Here is a 16,221-nt window from a genome sequence, read left to right as displayed (position 1 = left end):
ATTATATCACTCTACATTAAAAAATTTATGTTAAATCACCTCTTGTAAAATGTAAAACCTTCATGACAGTGAATTCCCATTTGCTCATGGATGAAAGAGGTAAAAAAATTTGCCTCTTTATCAGAGCATGCTCCAAGTAGGAAGTGGAAAGCAATAGGCAGATGACCCTTTGAAGCTCTTATTAACTGAACCTATGAGTAAAGAGACTAACGATATTTGCTTGGATAAAGAGACCTTATCTGTTGAATACCATTTGCAGATTGTCTCTGAATAAAGAATTACTGATAGCAAATAAACCCACACTCTATAATACATAGCTCTTTGAAGAATATTAAGTAAGTTATACTACTTGCTGTGGTATGAAATGAGATGCTTATTAATTTGTACGCCTTAATCCTCCTTTTCCCTATTCCCTCCACCATGTATGAGGAAACCACCTTCATTCTTATGGGCCAGAGTGCCTGTCTGATGCAGAAAGAAAGCACAAGGGTTTCAGTGGAAATCTGGAGGCATTTACCAAGCCCCTTTATTCCGGTGGGGCTTGAACACCAACTCTGTCTCCCCTGCAGCGAGCTGTTGCAAGTGTCCCTGACCAGCCCTTTCAGCCTTCCCATTGTCATAATTTCCTGGGTTCTAAGGAGTCTCACTCTGCACATGCCCAATTCATAGGTGAGCCAAGTGTTGGAAGGCAGATTTTGCTTATAATATCAGTCTGTCTGTCGGTAGTTGCCACTTAAATTATTTCTCCTTCCAACTGTTCCAACAGTCAAAATGCTGATTTCCTGTTTCTCAGCTCAATAAAACTCTTGCTTTTTGCTTGAGCTCGATCAGCTTCCCTTGAGGGGAAATACATATAAAATCCATATAAACACCCATTGTGCTTCTCCTTTCATGGAATATGAATCTCCTTCAGTACTGACCAATTGGATTGATGTCTAGGGCACTCAGAGTTATTTTTCACACTTCAACCAGTGTTTATAATTGTTCATGGTTGAAGGGTAATTCTGATCAAGCTAGTCTGTCATGAGATAGTCCCCCAGGATCAGATGCTGTAATCCTGGCATGTTCTTTTCAGGCAGATGGGTCTTGACTTTATTTTGTATTGAATATAGGGTAACAGAGAGGAAAGGAGTCACAGACAAGTTTTATTTTTGGCCTAAGTCCATGAATGAGTTTTTTCGCTATTAACAGAGTTAGGGAAGACTAGAGATTTATAAGTGCCAGGAAGCTTGCCAAGATGTTTGGCTTTCTCTTCTATATAATAAATTCCATGGAAGTTCAGAGTTTCTCTTTGTTCAGAGTTCTTTGAGCTCTCTCTAAAGTAGAATTGTAAATTATTGCTTCCTATAAAGCAGCACATCGGTTGAGTAGAATTCATCAGTCTTAGTCACTGGCGACCACCCCAAATTTGATAGTTAGACTTAAAAAATGCTCCCTGCTGACCCTTCCTCCAAATACAATAAGGTCAACATACATGATTCACTTCTGGAACTACAAGCATGTGTCTACATCTATCGAATACATAAGACACTTACGTAACATTGAGTTCAGAGGAGTACTGAATAAAGAAATTTAGAAGAGAGTTGGAGAATGGGGTGGACAGGCTCTGGAGGCATATGTCAGTCAGTCTCTTTTCTTATTTTCAGCCATTTGTTTAAGTTACACGGAGTATTGTCTAAATGAGGAAAGAATAGCAAAGATATTGCCATAATCAAGTAAGGGGAGAAACTCTGAGAAAGGGACAAAGAAAGAAAGGAGGAGGATTCAAGAGGCAAATAGAAATCCATTCAAGGGAGAGAAGTTGAATAATAATTGTGCATTTACTATATAGAAAGTACTGTGTTGGTTGCTTCCCACAAAATGTCTGTATGTCTCACAGCCACTCTGATAAGGATCTTTCAGATGAATCAAATGAGTAAACCAATTTTCAGTGAGGATAATCTGCTGATCTATATGACACATTGAAGTGATGAAGTAGAAGGAATTTTTACTAACTCTTAAGCCCAAGGTTTCCTTTTACCCCAGCTTTTCTGTTTATGAATTGAGGCATCTCATCTCAGAGCCTTAAAGATTTCCTTCTTGTGGAAGAAGAGTCAATGAGTCAAGATTGTAAGAGTGGAGTCAATGAATCAAGATTGTAAGAGCGTTGGGATGGGGTAAATTGTAACATAGTAATATTCTCCCATTCTCCCTAATCTTCCTCTAACTATACTTGTGCTTCTGTTCCTCCTTAACACAGTAATCTTTCAATGGCTTATGGACTTTGTGTCTCAAGACTAAAAGCCACTAAAATTTATTTGCATTTCACTCAGGTCCCTACCTTATAAAGCCTTAGTCAACAAGATTATCCCTCTTGGTCTTCACAGTTCTGAGACTCCCTCAACCAAAAGGAGGGAATGTGAAATTGGGATGGTAAATAGCTTTATTAAACATTCTGAGATGCTTGAGCCCCCATTTTACTCAGGAAACGACAAAGAAGAAATAGGGAATTTGAGGTAAGCTGACCTGTCAAAGGTCCCTTGCAGTGCTGATAGAAACCCCTGCCCTTGCTAGGAGAGAAAAACTTTAATAAACAAGTCAAACTGATGCCAGCAAGTCTCTAAATCTTCAACCATAGCCTTACACAAACATCCTGCTTGCAAGGTTGCTGACTAATGGGCTGTAACCTAAGGGCACTTCTCCAGGCAATTCACATCTCCCTTGCCCCTCTTCAGTCCCACCGCCCCCCCCCCCCATATTCTTCTTTCATCCTAAAAAGCCATATAAACTGCTTATCCAAACCCAGCCTTTTGAGCAAAAACTCCTTTTGGTGCTTCTCTGCATTAATGCTACCTGAGCTCAGTGAAATTCTGTACTTTGGTTTTCAAAGTTTGTGCATTTTGTTTTCAGTGCAATATTCTTATATAGCAGAAAGTTAGTTGAACAGCCTTCATCAGTCTTAGTCCCTGGTGTCTACCCTTATCATTATGGTCAGACTTAAAGCAATGCTCCCTGACGATCCTTACCCCAATACTATGAGGTCAGCATCCATGATTCAGTTCAGGAACTATAAACATGTGTGTACACTTATCCAACAAATGAGTTGACAGGAGTATTGGATTAAGGAATTTAGTGGAAAGCTGGTGGGTTTTGGGCTCTGGATAAAGATGTCATCAGTCTCTTTTTCTATTCACAACTGTTTGTATTAAGTTGTACTGGTTAGCAGCTGTTATATATCCCAGAAATGGCCATGTTCTTTTAATCCATTCTTGTAGGTGTAGACCTATTGTAGGTGGAACCTTTTGATTAGGTTTTTCAATTGATATATGACCTATCTATCCATTTCAAGGTGAGCCCCAATTCTTTACCGACATGTCTTTACCCTGATCCAATCTTGTGGAGGGAGCCGATTCTTTTAATCCTGATCCAACTCTGAGGGCAGAAACTTTTGATTAGATAATCTCCAAGGAGATGTGATGTGCTCAATTGTGGGTGTGGTCCTTTTGATTAGATGGAGAGGTGCCTCCGCCTATTCAAGGTGGTCTTGGTTAGTTTACTGGGGTCCTTTAAAAGAGGAAACATTTGGAGAAACATCAAAAGTTTGGAAATTCAGAAGCCATAGGAGACACAGATGGTTGGAGTGCTGACAGAGAGCAGATGCCTAGATATGGACGTTTGGAGATTCAGAGTTTAGCAAACATCACCATGTGCCTTCCCATGAGATGCTAAGCAAGCCAGAACCCAGAGTTGTGTTCCAGAAGAGCTAAGTGAAGGCCTATTGATGCTTAGAGGGGAAACCACTGGCCTCAGAAGCTGGAAACAATGGAATTGGGAAGAAGGCTCAGCAGATGCCAACTACGTGCCGTCCCAGATTAGACTTTCTTGAATCAAGGTATCATTCTCTGGATACTTTAGTTTGGACATTTTAATGACCTTAGAAATGTAAACTTGTAACCTAACAAATTCACTTTTTAAAAGCCATTCCATTTCTGATATATTGCATTCCAGCAGCATTAACAAACTAATACAGATTTTGATACCAGAGAATTAGGCTGCTGTGTTGTTTTGCAAATACCAAAAATGTTAGAATGGCTTTTTAAATGCAATAAGGGCAAAATTATGGAAGAGTTGTGAGGACCTTGATAGAGAAGTCCTAGGATGCTTTGAAGAGACTGTTGGTAGAAATATGGATGCTAGCAGTGCTTCCAGCGAGGCCTTGAAGAAATGATGACCCTGTCACTGCAAACTGGAAGGAAGGTGGTCCTTGTTTTAAAGTGGTAGAGAATTTGGCCAAATTAAGTGCTGGTACTGGGCAGAATTTGAGAGTGATGAACTTGGATATTTAACAGAAGAAATTTCCCAATTAAATGTGGAAAGTGCAGCCTGGCTGCTCCTTGCACACTATAATAAAATGTGACAAAAAAGAGAGAAGTTGAGAACCGAACTCTTGGACAAAAAGAGAACAGAAATTGATGGTCTGAAAAATTCTGGGCTCCCAGCAAGTAAAATTCTGGAGGCTAGTGACACACGTGAAGATTTAACCAAACATGGACCTAGGCAGTCATTTAAGAAAAGCCAGAATTAGAGAAGAAGTTATCTAGAAAGGATCTGTGTAAAGTCCTATTTTCTGATGTCTTTGATCCCTGTGTGCTACATGTAAATCAATAAAATTTTTGCAAGATCTGTATGAATGGAACCATTGCATGTCTGGACTAAAAGGGACAGAAAAGGGGCAAACTGAAGGAAAAATGACTTCAAAAAAAAAAAAGCTACAGAAACTAAAGTCTGGAGCCAAGAAGTCTCAGGACAGGAAAGCAGATACATCCATGCAGTCAAGAGGGCAGGCCTTACACCTCAATGTTAGGGAAAAGTTTCAGTGCCCTAGGTCTCAGATGGGGTGAAGCACATAAACTGGTGATTGGGAAGAGCCTGATGATTGCCCCTTTGCTCTGGAGAGGTTGAGCATATGTCCCAGACATGGTAGAGAACCTGGGTGTTGCCCTGATGCTTGGAAATGGTAAAGCCTAGAGAAAGGTGGTCCCCTCAATGCACCCCAATGTTGCAATAGTCACCCCAGCATTTGAAGACAGCAGGGCTGCAGTGTAAGCCCTTGGAAAGGTTGGGACTGCCACTTTCTAAAGCCCTGAGGATGAATGACTTTCAGACTATGAGATCCAGTGGAGTTTGCCCTGTGGGTTTTCAGAACTGTTTTGGTCCAGTGACCTCTCTTTCTACATTTCAATTTCTCTCTATAGCAATGAGAATATGTATTATATGACTGTTCATCCTTTGTATATTGGAAACAGATACCTTGTTTTGAGTTTCACAGGACCACAGCCAGAGGAGAAATTTGCCTTAGGACAAACCATACCTGTAACTAACTTTGATGAGATCTGTACTGCTTCTGACTTGGTATTGTATTTGTATTGTTATTGAAATATTTCAAGGCATTTGTAATATCAAAATGATGTGAATATATTTTGTATATGGAAAGAACATGACTTTTTAGGGTCTAGATGGTAGAATGTGCTAGTTTGAAACTATTAAGTACCTCAGAAAAGCCATGTCTTTAATCAGGTCCAATCTTGTGGGGGCAACCAATTCTTTTAATCCTAATTCAATTTTGTATAGTGGAAACCTTTAGTTAAATTATCTTCATGGAGATGTGACATGCAAATTGTGGGTGTGACCTTCTGATTAGATGGAAATGTGACTCTGCCCATTCAAAGTGGGCCTTGATTAGTTTGCTGGAGTCTTTAAAAAGAGGAAACATTTTGGAGACACCTCAGATGCAGAAGCAGAAACAGAAGATTGGAAATGCAGAAGCCCTAGGAGACACAGACACTTGAAGTGCTGACAGAGAGACCAGATGCAAAAACATGGATGTCTGGAGATGCAAAGCCCTGCAAACATTGCCATGTGCCTTTCTGTGAGATGCTTAGTAAGCCAGAACCCAGAGCTGTGTATCAGAGGAGCTAAGTGAAGGCCCAGAGATACTTAGAAAGGAAACCACTGGCCTTAGAAGATGGAAGCAATGGAACCAGGAACAAGAACCAACAGATGCCAGCCACATGCCTTCCCAGATCAGGCTTTCTTGAGTCAAGATATCTTAGTTTCTCTGGATGCCTCAGTTTAGATATTTTATGGCCGTAGAACTGTAAACTTGTAACTTAATAAATTCCCTTGGGAAAAGCAATTCCATTTATGGTATATCGCAGTCCAGCAACTTTAAAAAACTAATACACCAATTATAATTATAACTCACCTTGAATTGTACTGGGTCGTATATCAATTATGGATACTTTTTATATCCATACTAGTGATGAAATAACTACATGCTCTCCCCACACAGGCACTACATGCACCCTAAGCAACTCAGTAGGGAAATGGATAAGTGTCTACAGGGATTATAAAACACAACTCAAATAAGCAGTGCTTTCTCCAGGTTTCTAAATGGCCAAGGGGCCATTCAATGGAACTACCTTCCAAAAGGGGTTCTTCTTGAAGGAAAAGACCTGCATTCTTCATCCCTTCTCATAATTTTCTCTTTGAGGTATGATGAACCATAGAGGAATTCCTCAAGCTCATACACCCCCATATTTGGTGGGATCCATTTAACGTACATGATGTGATACATATTATGATACCTACTGTCATGGTCAGGGTCATGTGTCAACTTGGCCAAGCGGTGGTACCTGTTTGTCTGGTGGCCAAGTGCTGGCATGTCTGTTGCCATGAGGACATTTCATAGAATTAAATCATGTTCACATCGACTACATCCACTGCTGATTCCATTTGCAATCAGCCAAGGGGAGTGTCTTCTGCAAAGAGTGATGCTTAATCCAATCACTGGAAGCCTTTTAAGGAGAATTCAGAAGAGACAGGCTCTCTTCCTGCTTTGGCCAGCAAGCATCTCCTGTGGAGTTCATCCAGACCCTGTATCAGAATTGTCAGCCTCACAGTCTGCCTTACAGCTTTTGGACTCTACGTTTCCATAGTTATGAGACACTTTTATAATTTTTATATTTACAAATATTTCCTGTTGATTCTGTTTCTCTAGAGAACCCTAACTAATACACCTACCCTCAAGATGAAGGAGAAACTGCCAACACTATTCTCCTTAATGTTGTAGAAATTAGTCAACATGATTGACTTTCATGACAGTGAAGAGCAAAGTTCACCTTCACAAACACGGTATAGACAGGAACAAGTTTTCTTCCTATTGAGTAATATTTCAATTTCAATAAACCAGCTATTGAGTCTAATTGGATCTGTGGGATGTTGTCCCTGGAATTACAGAAATTATGATCCTGCATGAATAGTTTTCTAACTTTAATTTGTTGCATAAATTGGAAATGTCTCACAGCCAACAAATAATTTAAATTGTCTTGTAGTGTAAACAATGTGCCCTTTGGAGGATGTAATGAACCATAGACTTCAAGGCAAGTCTTGCAACATGAAAGAAATCTCTGCTATCTATCTGCTTCCCTGAGAATATCTGTCATCATTTTCCTAGGTTTGAGAAGGAAGCTCTGGATTTATAACTAAATATCAAAAGTTTTCAGTAAATTAATCTGTGGCTGTAGAAATCTATAATTTCTTTTATTCGATGAATCTTTCAAAGTATCTCAGACAGATGTACATGAATGCCTGAAGATTAAATTAAATTGGAAAGTAGAATATCTCCAAAGTGGATAAAATTTTACCAAATCAGGGGAAGAAAATCATTCCAATGTTCCAGAGATCAATGGATAACATAATCATAGATGAGTTACAAATCTGGGTTTGGAAGAAAGACAGCATAAGATTGCTTCTTCTCCCTTTTTTCATCAGATATTTATGAAAAATGCCCTCACAGCAATATCTAAGGAAAGTCTTGGAGGAAAAATGACAGAACAAGGATTTTTTATTTGCAGATTTTGTTCTAGTTTGCTAGCTGCTGGAATGCAATATACCAGAAACAGAATGACTTTTAAAAAGGGGAATTTAATAAGTTGCTAGTTTATAGTTCTAAGGTTGAGAAAATGTCCCAATTAAAGCAAGTCTATAGAAATGTCCAATCAAAGGAATCCAGGGAAAGATACCTTGGTTCAAGAAGGCCGATGAACTTCAGGATTTCTCTCTCAAGTGAGAAGGCAACATGGCGAACACAGTCAGTTTCTCTCTCAGCTGGAAGGGAACATGGTGAACGTGTGTCACCTGCTAACTTTCTCTCCTGGCTTCTGGTTTCATGAAGCTCCCAGGAGGTGTTTTCCTTCTTCATTTCCAAAGGTCACTGGCTTGTGGACATTCTGCTTTGTGGTGCTGCAGCATTCTCTGCTCTCTCTGAAACTCCCATTCTCCAAAATGTTTCCTCTTTTATAGGACTCCAGTAAGTGAATCAAGACCCACCCAAATGGGTGGAGACACATCTCCCTAATCCAGTTTGACAATCATTCTTCATTGGGTTACATCTCCAGGGAGATGATCTAATTACAGATTCAAACATACAGTATTGAATAGGGGTTATTCTGTCTTTACGAAATGGGATTTAGATTAAAACATGGCTTTTCTGGAGTACATACTTCCTTTCAAACCAGCACAGATTTCATGCTTGACATTTGTTTATTAATGAGAGATTCCTTCAAACATTTATTTCTTTTCTTTTAATTTTTTTATTAATCAAAAAAAAGAAAAGAAATTAACACAGCATTTAGAAATCATTCCATTCTACACATGCACTCAGTAATTCTTAGTATCATCACATAGATGTATGATCATCATTTCTTAGTACATTTGCATCGATTTAGGAAAAGAACTAGCAAAACAGCAGAAAAAGATATAGAATGTTAATATAGAGAAGAGAATTAAAATAATAATACTAATAAAAAATATATATATAAAAAGGAAAAAGAAAAAAATAAAAACAAAAGATACAAACACACAAACAAACAAACAAAAAACCATATTTCAGGTGCAGCTTCATTCAGTGTTCCAACCTAGTTACATTACACTTAGGTATTATTGTGCTGTCCATTTTTGAGTTTTTGTATCTAGTCCTGTTGCACAGTCTGTATCCCTTCAGCTCCAATTACCCATTATCTTACCCTGTTTCTAACTCCTGCTGGTCTCTGTTACCAATGATATATTCCAAGCTGATTCTCAAATGTCGGTTCACATCAGTGGGACCATACAGTATTTGTCCTTTAGTTTTGGGCTAGACTCACTCAGCATAATGTTCTCTAGGTCCATCCATGTTATTACATGCTTCATAAGTTTAGTCTGTCTTAAAGCTGCATAATATTCCATTGTAGGTATACGCCACAGTTTGTTTGGCCACTCGTCTGTTGATGGACATTTTGGCTGTTTCCATCTCTTTGCAATTGTAGGTAATGCTGCTATAAACACTGGTGTGCAAATGTCCGTCTGTGTCTTTGCCCTTAAGTCCTTTGAGTAGATACCTAGCAGTGGTATTGCTGGGTCGTAATCCATTCTGCCATTCTATGTCTTTTGATTGGGAAATTCAGTCCATTAACTTTTAGTGTTATTACTGTTGGGATAATATTTTCCTCTACCATTTTGGCTTTTGTATTATATATATCATATCTGACTTTCCTTCTTTCTATGCTTTACTCCATACCTCTCTCTTCTGTCTTTTCATATCTGACTCTAGTGCTCCCTTTAGTATTTCTTGCAGAGCTGGTCTCTTGGTCACAAATTCTCTCAGTGACTTTTTGTCTGAGAATGTTTTAATTTCTCCCTCATTTTTGAAGGACAATTTTGCTGGATGTAGGAGTCTTGGTTGGCAGTTTTTCTCTTTTAGCAATTTAAATATATCATCCCACTGTCTTCTAGCTTCCATGGTTTCTGCTGAGAAATCTACACATAGTCTTATTGGGTTTCCCTTGTATGTGACAGATTGTTTTTCTCTTGCTGCTTTCAAGATCCTCTCTTTCTCTTTGACCTCTGACATTCTAACTAGTAAATGTCTTGGAGAACGCCTATTTGGGTCTAATCTCTTTGGGGTGCGCTGCACTTCTTGGATCTGTAAATTTAGGTCTTTCATAAGAGTTGGGAAATTTTCAGTGATAATTTCTTCCATTAGTTTTTCTCCTCCTTTTCCCTTCTCTTCTCCTTCTGGGACACCCACAACACGTATATTTGTGCGCTTCATATTGTCATTCAGTTCCCTGATCCCCTGCTCAAGTTTTTCCATTCTTTTCCCTATAGTTTCTGTTTCTTTTTGGAATTCAGATGTTCCATCCTCCAGTTCACTAATTGTAGCTTCTGTCTCTTTTGATCTACCATTGTAGGTATCCATTGTTTTTTCCATTTTTTCTTCTTTGTCCTTCACTCCCATAAGTTCTGTGATTTGTTTTTTCAGATTTTCTATTTCTTCTTTTTGTTCAGCCCATGTCTTCTTCATGTCCTCCCTTAATTTATTGATTTGGTTTTTGAAGAGTTTTTCCATTTCTGTTCGTATATTCAGCATTAGTTGTCTCAGTTCCTGTATCTCGTTTGAACTATTAGTTTGTTCCTTTGACTGGGCCATATCTTCAATTTTCCGAGCGTCATCCATTATTTTCTGCTGATGTCTGGGCATTTGATCAGATTTCCCTGGGTGTGGGACCCAGCTGGTTGAAAGGTTTTTCTGTGAAATCTCTGGGCTCTGTTTTTCTTTTTCTGCCCAGTAGGTGGTGCTCGTGGCGCTCGTCTGTCTGTGGGGCAGTCGGCCCGGGAAACTGCGCGTGGAGGCGGGGATCGCTGGCCGCCGCGGCTTGGGGGAGTGCCGGTCCAAATTGCCCAGCTGGCCCCAGACGCCAAGCGTGACGGGAGGGCCCCGCTATCCAACATTCCCAGTCAGACCGGGGAGCCACGTGCGTGGAGGGGACCCCAGTCGCCAGCCGCCCCAGCCGGGAAAATGCGCACCCCTCGGGTATCTCACCGCAGAGGAATCTCCCTGCCCGTTCAGCCGTTCCAGAATGGGGGTACGCTGTCTTTTTGGTCTCTGTCGTGACTCCGGGAGCTGTTTCGTATTGTTTCTGTTTCTTTAGTTGCTTTTCTGAAGGAGGAACTAAGACCCGCGCGTCTTACTAAGTCGCCATCTTCTCCGGAAGTCCCAAACATTTATTTCTATTACTATCACCATGTTAGGAAGCCTTCCATCAGAGTCCACACATTGATATTAAGTGAAAATACAAGAAAATGGGGGAGGGTTGTTTTCCATATAGTGTGTACTGTTAATCCTTCCATGCATATAAAAAGATGAATAGAACAGAATAAAATATTCCAAGCAAATTGAACATCTTTAACAAGTTTTGTCTTCTTGGGGTTTTCTTACTACCCTAAAGTTGAGATTCTTATATTTGTGCTATGCCTGCTGATGTATTTGATCACATTTCTGGGCAACACCCCCATGTACTTCTTCCTCAGCAACCTCTCCTTTGTGGACATCTGGTACACCTCTTCTGCTCTTACTCCAATGCTGGTTAACTTTGTTTCAGGGACAAACACTACATCATTCTTAGGATGTGCTGCTCAGATGTACTTCTCCCTTGCTATGGGTTCTACCGAGTGTGTGCTCCTGTCCACGATGGCCTATGACCGGTATGTGGCCATCTGCATTCCCATGAATAGAAAGGTCTGTGTGCAGATGGCAGTTGGCTCTTGACCGGTTGCCTCACTGCCCTGGTGGCATCTGCTGCATCTGTGCTACAGCTTTCTCTCTGTGGTAATAGGATCACTAATAATTTAATTTATGAAATTCTGGCTATCTTGAAACTAGTTTGTGTAGACATCTCCATGGCACACTTAATCATGCTGGTGGTTATCATACTTCTCCTTTCCATACCAGTGCTCCTAATCTATATCTCCTATGCCTTAATCCTCTCCAACATCCTAAGAATAAGGTCACTGGATGGAAGAAGCAAAGCCTTTTCAATGTGTGAAACCCACCTGACTGTCATGGTTTTGATCTACAGCACAGCTATCTCCATTAACTTGAAGCCCTCAGGTATAGATTCACAGGAAATAAATTTATGGCTTTGGTACTTACTGGATCAATCCACATGTTGAATCTTATCATCTGCAGTCTATGGAACAAAGAAGTGAAAATGGCTGTTAAAAAATCCCTGACAAGAAATTCTTTTGGTACTATCTTAATTTCTATACTCAAGTCATATTAGAACAAATATATACATCTATATCATGTCCAATATTTTTCAGAAATCTGCATATCAGTTGGTGTGAACAAAATTGCATAAATTATAACTGCACAGATCCTGCATATTGGTGAGCTTTTCTTTGTCTTTTCCACCCTCACTGGAGCTAGGGAATAAAATGAGTTCCATGTGAACACATCACATCTTCTTTTTCAGAGTGGTATCCTAATGGTGCCCCTGTCTGACGTAGATCAAATCTACCTGAGCTTTAGATTTAGGGGAGGTGAGACAATTGTAGATCATTATTAAAGGAGGTTACAGCCTGAACAACACAGAACTTGCAAGGAATAGTTCAGTTGTGAATGGGTTAATGAAGAAACGATTTGCAGAAAAAATCCAATGATGAAGACTTCTGTGGTCTTCTTCATCCAAGTGCCCTATTTACATGAGAATGTTTTTTCCCCTCAGATAGTAACTTTCCTGTTCTATTGAATCTTAATCTCTCCAATTTTCATCCTTACTTGAAAATCTCACAGTCAGACAACCCTGACCCCAGTTGGATGCTGAGTTATTTGGTTCAAGGGGAAAAAGTTGTAGTAAGCCTATTACCTAGCCAATTGCTATAGCAATTTTAAATAAACTCTGATTTCAAATAATCACATACATTGTGCCTACAAATATTCAAGGAATTATCTATTTGTTTTTGTGGGTGAAACACATGTATATATGGTATGGAAATTAACATGTTATGCCTCATCAGCTCCAAGTGTGCATGTATAATTTTCTTCAATTACTGTATCTTTCAGTGTTTTCAAAGGATGTGGGGAAGGCAAATAGCTGCCTGGAGGCAAGACCTTACAAAAATGGCTTTACCTTGGCATATAGTCATCATAGGCCTGGAGACAGCCCTCGGCTTTTCTATTTCTGTAAGTCTCATTTCCTCCATGCAATGTCTCCACAATCCAAATATATATATTGCTGTCTTTTATGGTTGGTGTTGAATATGTAATCTTGAGTTTTGTTTTGATTACTTTTTCATTATTCTACGTTCTGTGTCGAGCAGCCCACATTGTTATAATATTTTTTTGTCAAGAGAGAAAACAGTTCATTTCATTGTAGTTTACAGAACCGCAATTGCATTCCAGTTTTGCTTCTCAGAGGTAACATCCAATTCATATTTTGTTTGTACTATTTATGTTCAGTGCCTTTGAATGTTTCACTCACACAGGTGACTGACTTCAACGGGTCATTAAGTTCAATCCCTTGTAGAAAATTTAACAAGGACTTACATTAATTTTTCAATTAGTTTGTTAATTTAACTCTCAAAGAGCAACCTGCGGGGAGCAAGTCCCGCTAGGCTAGCGAGGGTGCACTCTTCCTGCCGAGGGGGCTCAGGGAGTAGAACCGCCAGGCGCAGAGGGAGCTCGAGCCGAGGGTCTGGGTCTGAGGCGCGCGCGCAGGGGACCACTGCGGGTCTGAAGGACTGGAGGCTGAGTCAATTAAGGCATGAAGCGAGGTAGCTTTATTGTTGGTAGACGCTTATGCCAGGGCTGCCAGTAGCTAAAGACCTCGAGGCTCGATGAGCCCCGGATCATATACAGTTTGAGGAGAGGCGGAGTTAGGGCATGGACTCCAGGGGAGGGTAGCCAATCACACAGGGAGAACAGATGAGTGACTGTGACGTCTGTAGGCACCATAGAGATGCTGTTCCTGAGTGTACCCATAGCAGCGGATGTTGGGTAGGTGGAGGACTAAGGAGAAGGCCAATAGGGTTAGAGAGACAAGGCTGCATCATCACTAGTCGCCGGTGAGGTTTGTAATTCAGAGGTCTAGAAGAACCGGACGTGCCAAAATGGCGAGGGAGGGAGAGAAAGAGACTAAGCTACCAGGCCAAGAATAAAATTATGCCACAGCAACCTTGATTCCAATGTCGTGAAGTTCATTGCTTTGTGACCTACCCCCATGTACCACCTTGAAATGAATTCATGTGAGCTCACAGGAAATAAACTCTTGCTTTTGCAATCACATAGTAAATGAGAACTTATTCATGGCACTAGATTCTTGATGAATAGTGTTTGAAATATTTCTGTTTTGTTTTTCTTTATGTTAAAATTTTACATGATTTCTTATGTGATCCTTTTTTAAAAATATTTTTATTAATAAAACAACATAAAAACATACAAACATTCCATACATGGCATACAATCGATGGCTCACAATATCATCACATGATTGTATATTCATCACCATGATCATTTCTTTGAACATTTGCTCCACTCCAAAATAAGCAATAAAGTAGAAAAAAGAAAAAACTCATGCATACCATACCCTTCACCCCTCCCTCTTATTGACCAGTAAAATTTCCATTTACCCAATTTATTTTAACCTTTGCTCCCGTTATTATTTGTTTATTTTTTATCCATAATTTTTACTCATCTGACCATACAATAGATGAAAGGAGCATTAGGCACAGATTGTGATTTTCACATATAGTAAAAGCTATATCATTATACAATCATCTTCAAGAAACATGGCTACTGGAACACAGCTCTACAGTTTTAGGTACTTCCCTCTAGCCACTCTAATACACCATACACTAAAAAGGGATATCTACATAATGCATAAGAATAACCTCCAGGATAACCTCTCAACTCTGAAATCTCTCAGTCACTGACACTTTATTTTGTATCATTTCTCTCTTCCCCTTTTTGGTCAAGAAGGTTTTCTCAATCCCTTGATGCCAAGTCCCAACTCATCCCAGGATTTCTGTCCCACATTGCCAGGGAGGTTTACACCCCTGGGAGTCATGTTCCCTGTAGAGAGGGAAGGGCAGTGAGTTCACTTGCTGTGTCAGCTTAGAGAAAGAGAGGTGATATGGTCCTTTTTATAGTTCTATAATTTCCCACACATCTAAGGACATATTAATACCTATACTACTTTACTTGTTTTATGCTCTCCTAAAACTTTTCCAAGCCAGCCTGAAAATAAGGATGACCTGGGTTGGCTGAAACCATTATGTACATCTCAAACTATATCCACCAAATCAGAATATCCAGGGAAGAGATGAGCTAATCTGCATCTTCGATATAAAACTGCATGATTCTCATCATATGAGAATTATGGGAAACTGACTCGGAAAACTAAAAAGAAGAGCCTGAACCTTATCAATTAATGTTTTTAGTATGTTGCCCTCAAATTAAGGCCATAAGAATAGTCCATGTCAGAATTTATGAAAAAATATGCTGTCTGCCAGAGCGTGGTGGTTTAGAGGTATGTACCCTAGAAAAATCTGTTCTGAAACTTAATTCATTCCTGTGGGTGTGAACCCATTGTAAGTAGGACCTTTTGATGAGGTTACTTCAGTTAAAGTGTGGCCCAATTTTATCAGGGTGGGTCTTAATCCTGTTGCTGAAGGCCTTATAGGGAAGCTCACAGACAAAGAGAAGTCCAGAGGGAAAAACCAGAAGCTGAACATCAATGGAGTCTGGAAGGAAAGGGAGAAGCTGGGGAAGGCTGCTGTGTTGTACCCATTTTCTCTCTCATCAGGTTTCTAGCAGTTAAATACATAAAGTTGTGTATTAAGTTTTAGGTTGTTATCAGCAAAATCTCACAGGATAACTGTTCTGAGAATTCTTGTTTTACTCTTCTTTTGCTGTAGCCTCAGAAGTGAGGCTCTCAGAACCAAAGAAATTCTTATGAAGTTGCAGAGCTTGTGGCTTCAAATCTGTAATACTGAACTCAAAACCAATGTTTTTTACTACAACACCACAATTGCCTCAATAGAGCTTCCAAATACATTTGTTGCTTTTCTGAATAGAGAGAGAAATTTAGATTCCATCAGTAGAAACCAAATGATCTCATTTAGAAACATTAGTGATGCTTTTTCTTTCTACTTTTGTTTTGTTTTGCCTGGTGAAGGACTTGGGAAACAATTAATGGCATCAACCTTCCTTCTCTGTATTTCTAGAGACTCTTCCTTTAAACTATGAAGTGAAAGAAGTGAATTTCTTGGGCCGAGTGAAGAGTTGTCTTAATGGTTACTCAAGGATTGATATGGAAGCAATCAGCCAACATCAAGCTATGAGTGAGGCAGCAAATCCTT

General features: G+C 39.7%; 1 protein-coding gene and 1 pseudogene across 2 annotated transcripts in view; both read left to right on the top strand.

The window, feature by feature from the left end:
* Positions 1 to 16,221, top strand: part of LOC143667035 (olfactory receptor 13C9-like) — a 713,098-nt gene that overhangs the window by 424,915 nt on the left and 271,962 nt on the right. The gene's annotated exons all lie outside the window — the stretch shown is intronic.
* LOC143655800 (olfactory receptor 13F1-like) lies at positions 4,957 to 12,143 on the top strand (annotated as a pseudogene).

The sequence above is a fragment of the Tamandua tetradactyla genome, chromosome 2 (genome assembly GCF_023851605.1).
Source record: "Tamandua tetradactyla isolate mTamTet1 chromosome 2, mTamTet1.pri, whole genome shotgun sequence".
NCBI classification, from domain to species: Eukaryota; Metazoa; Chordata; class Mammalia; order Pilosa; family Myrmecophagidae; genus Tamandua; species Tamandua tetradactyla.
This window is presented reverse-complemented; position numbering and strand designations above follow the sequence as displayed.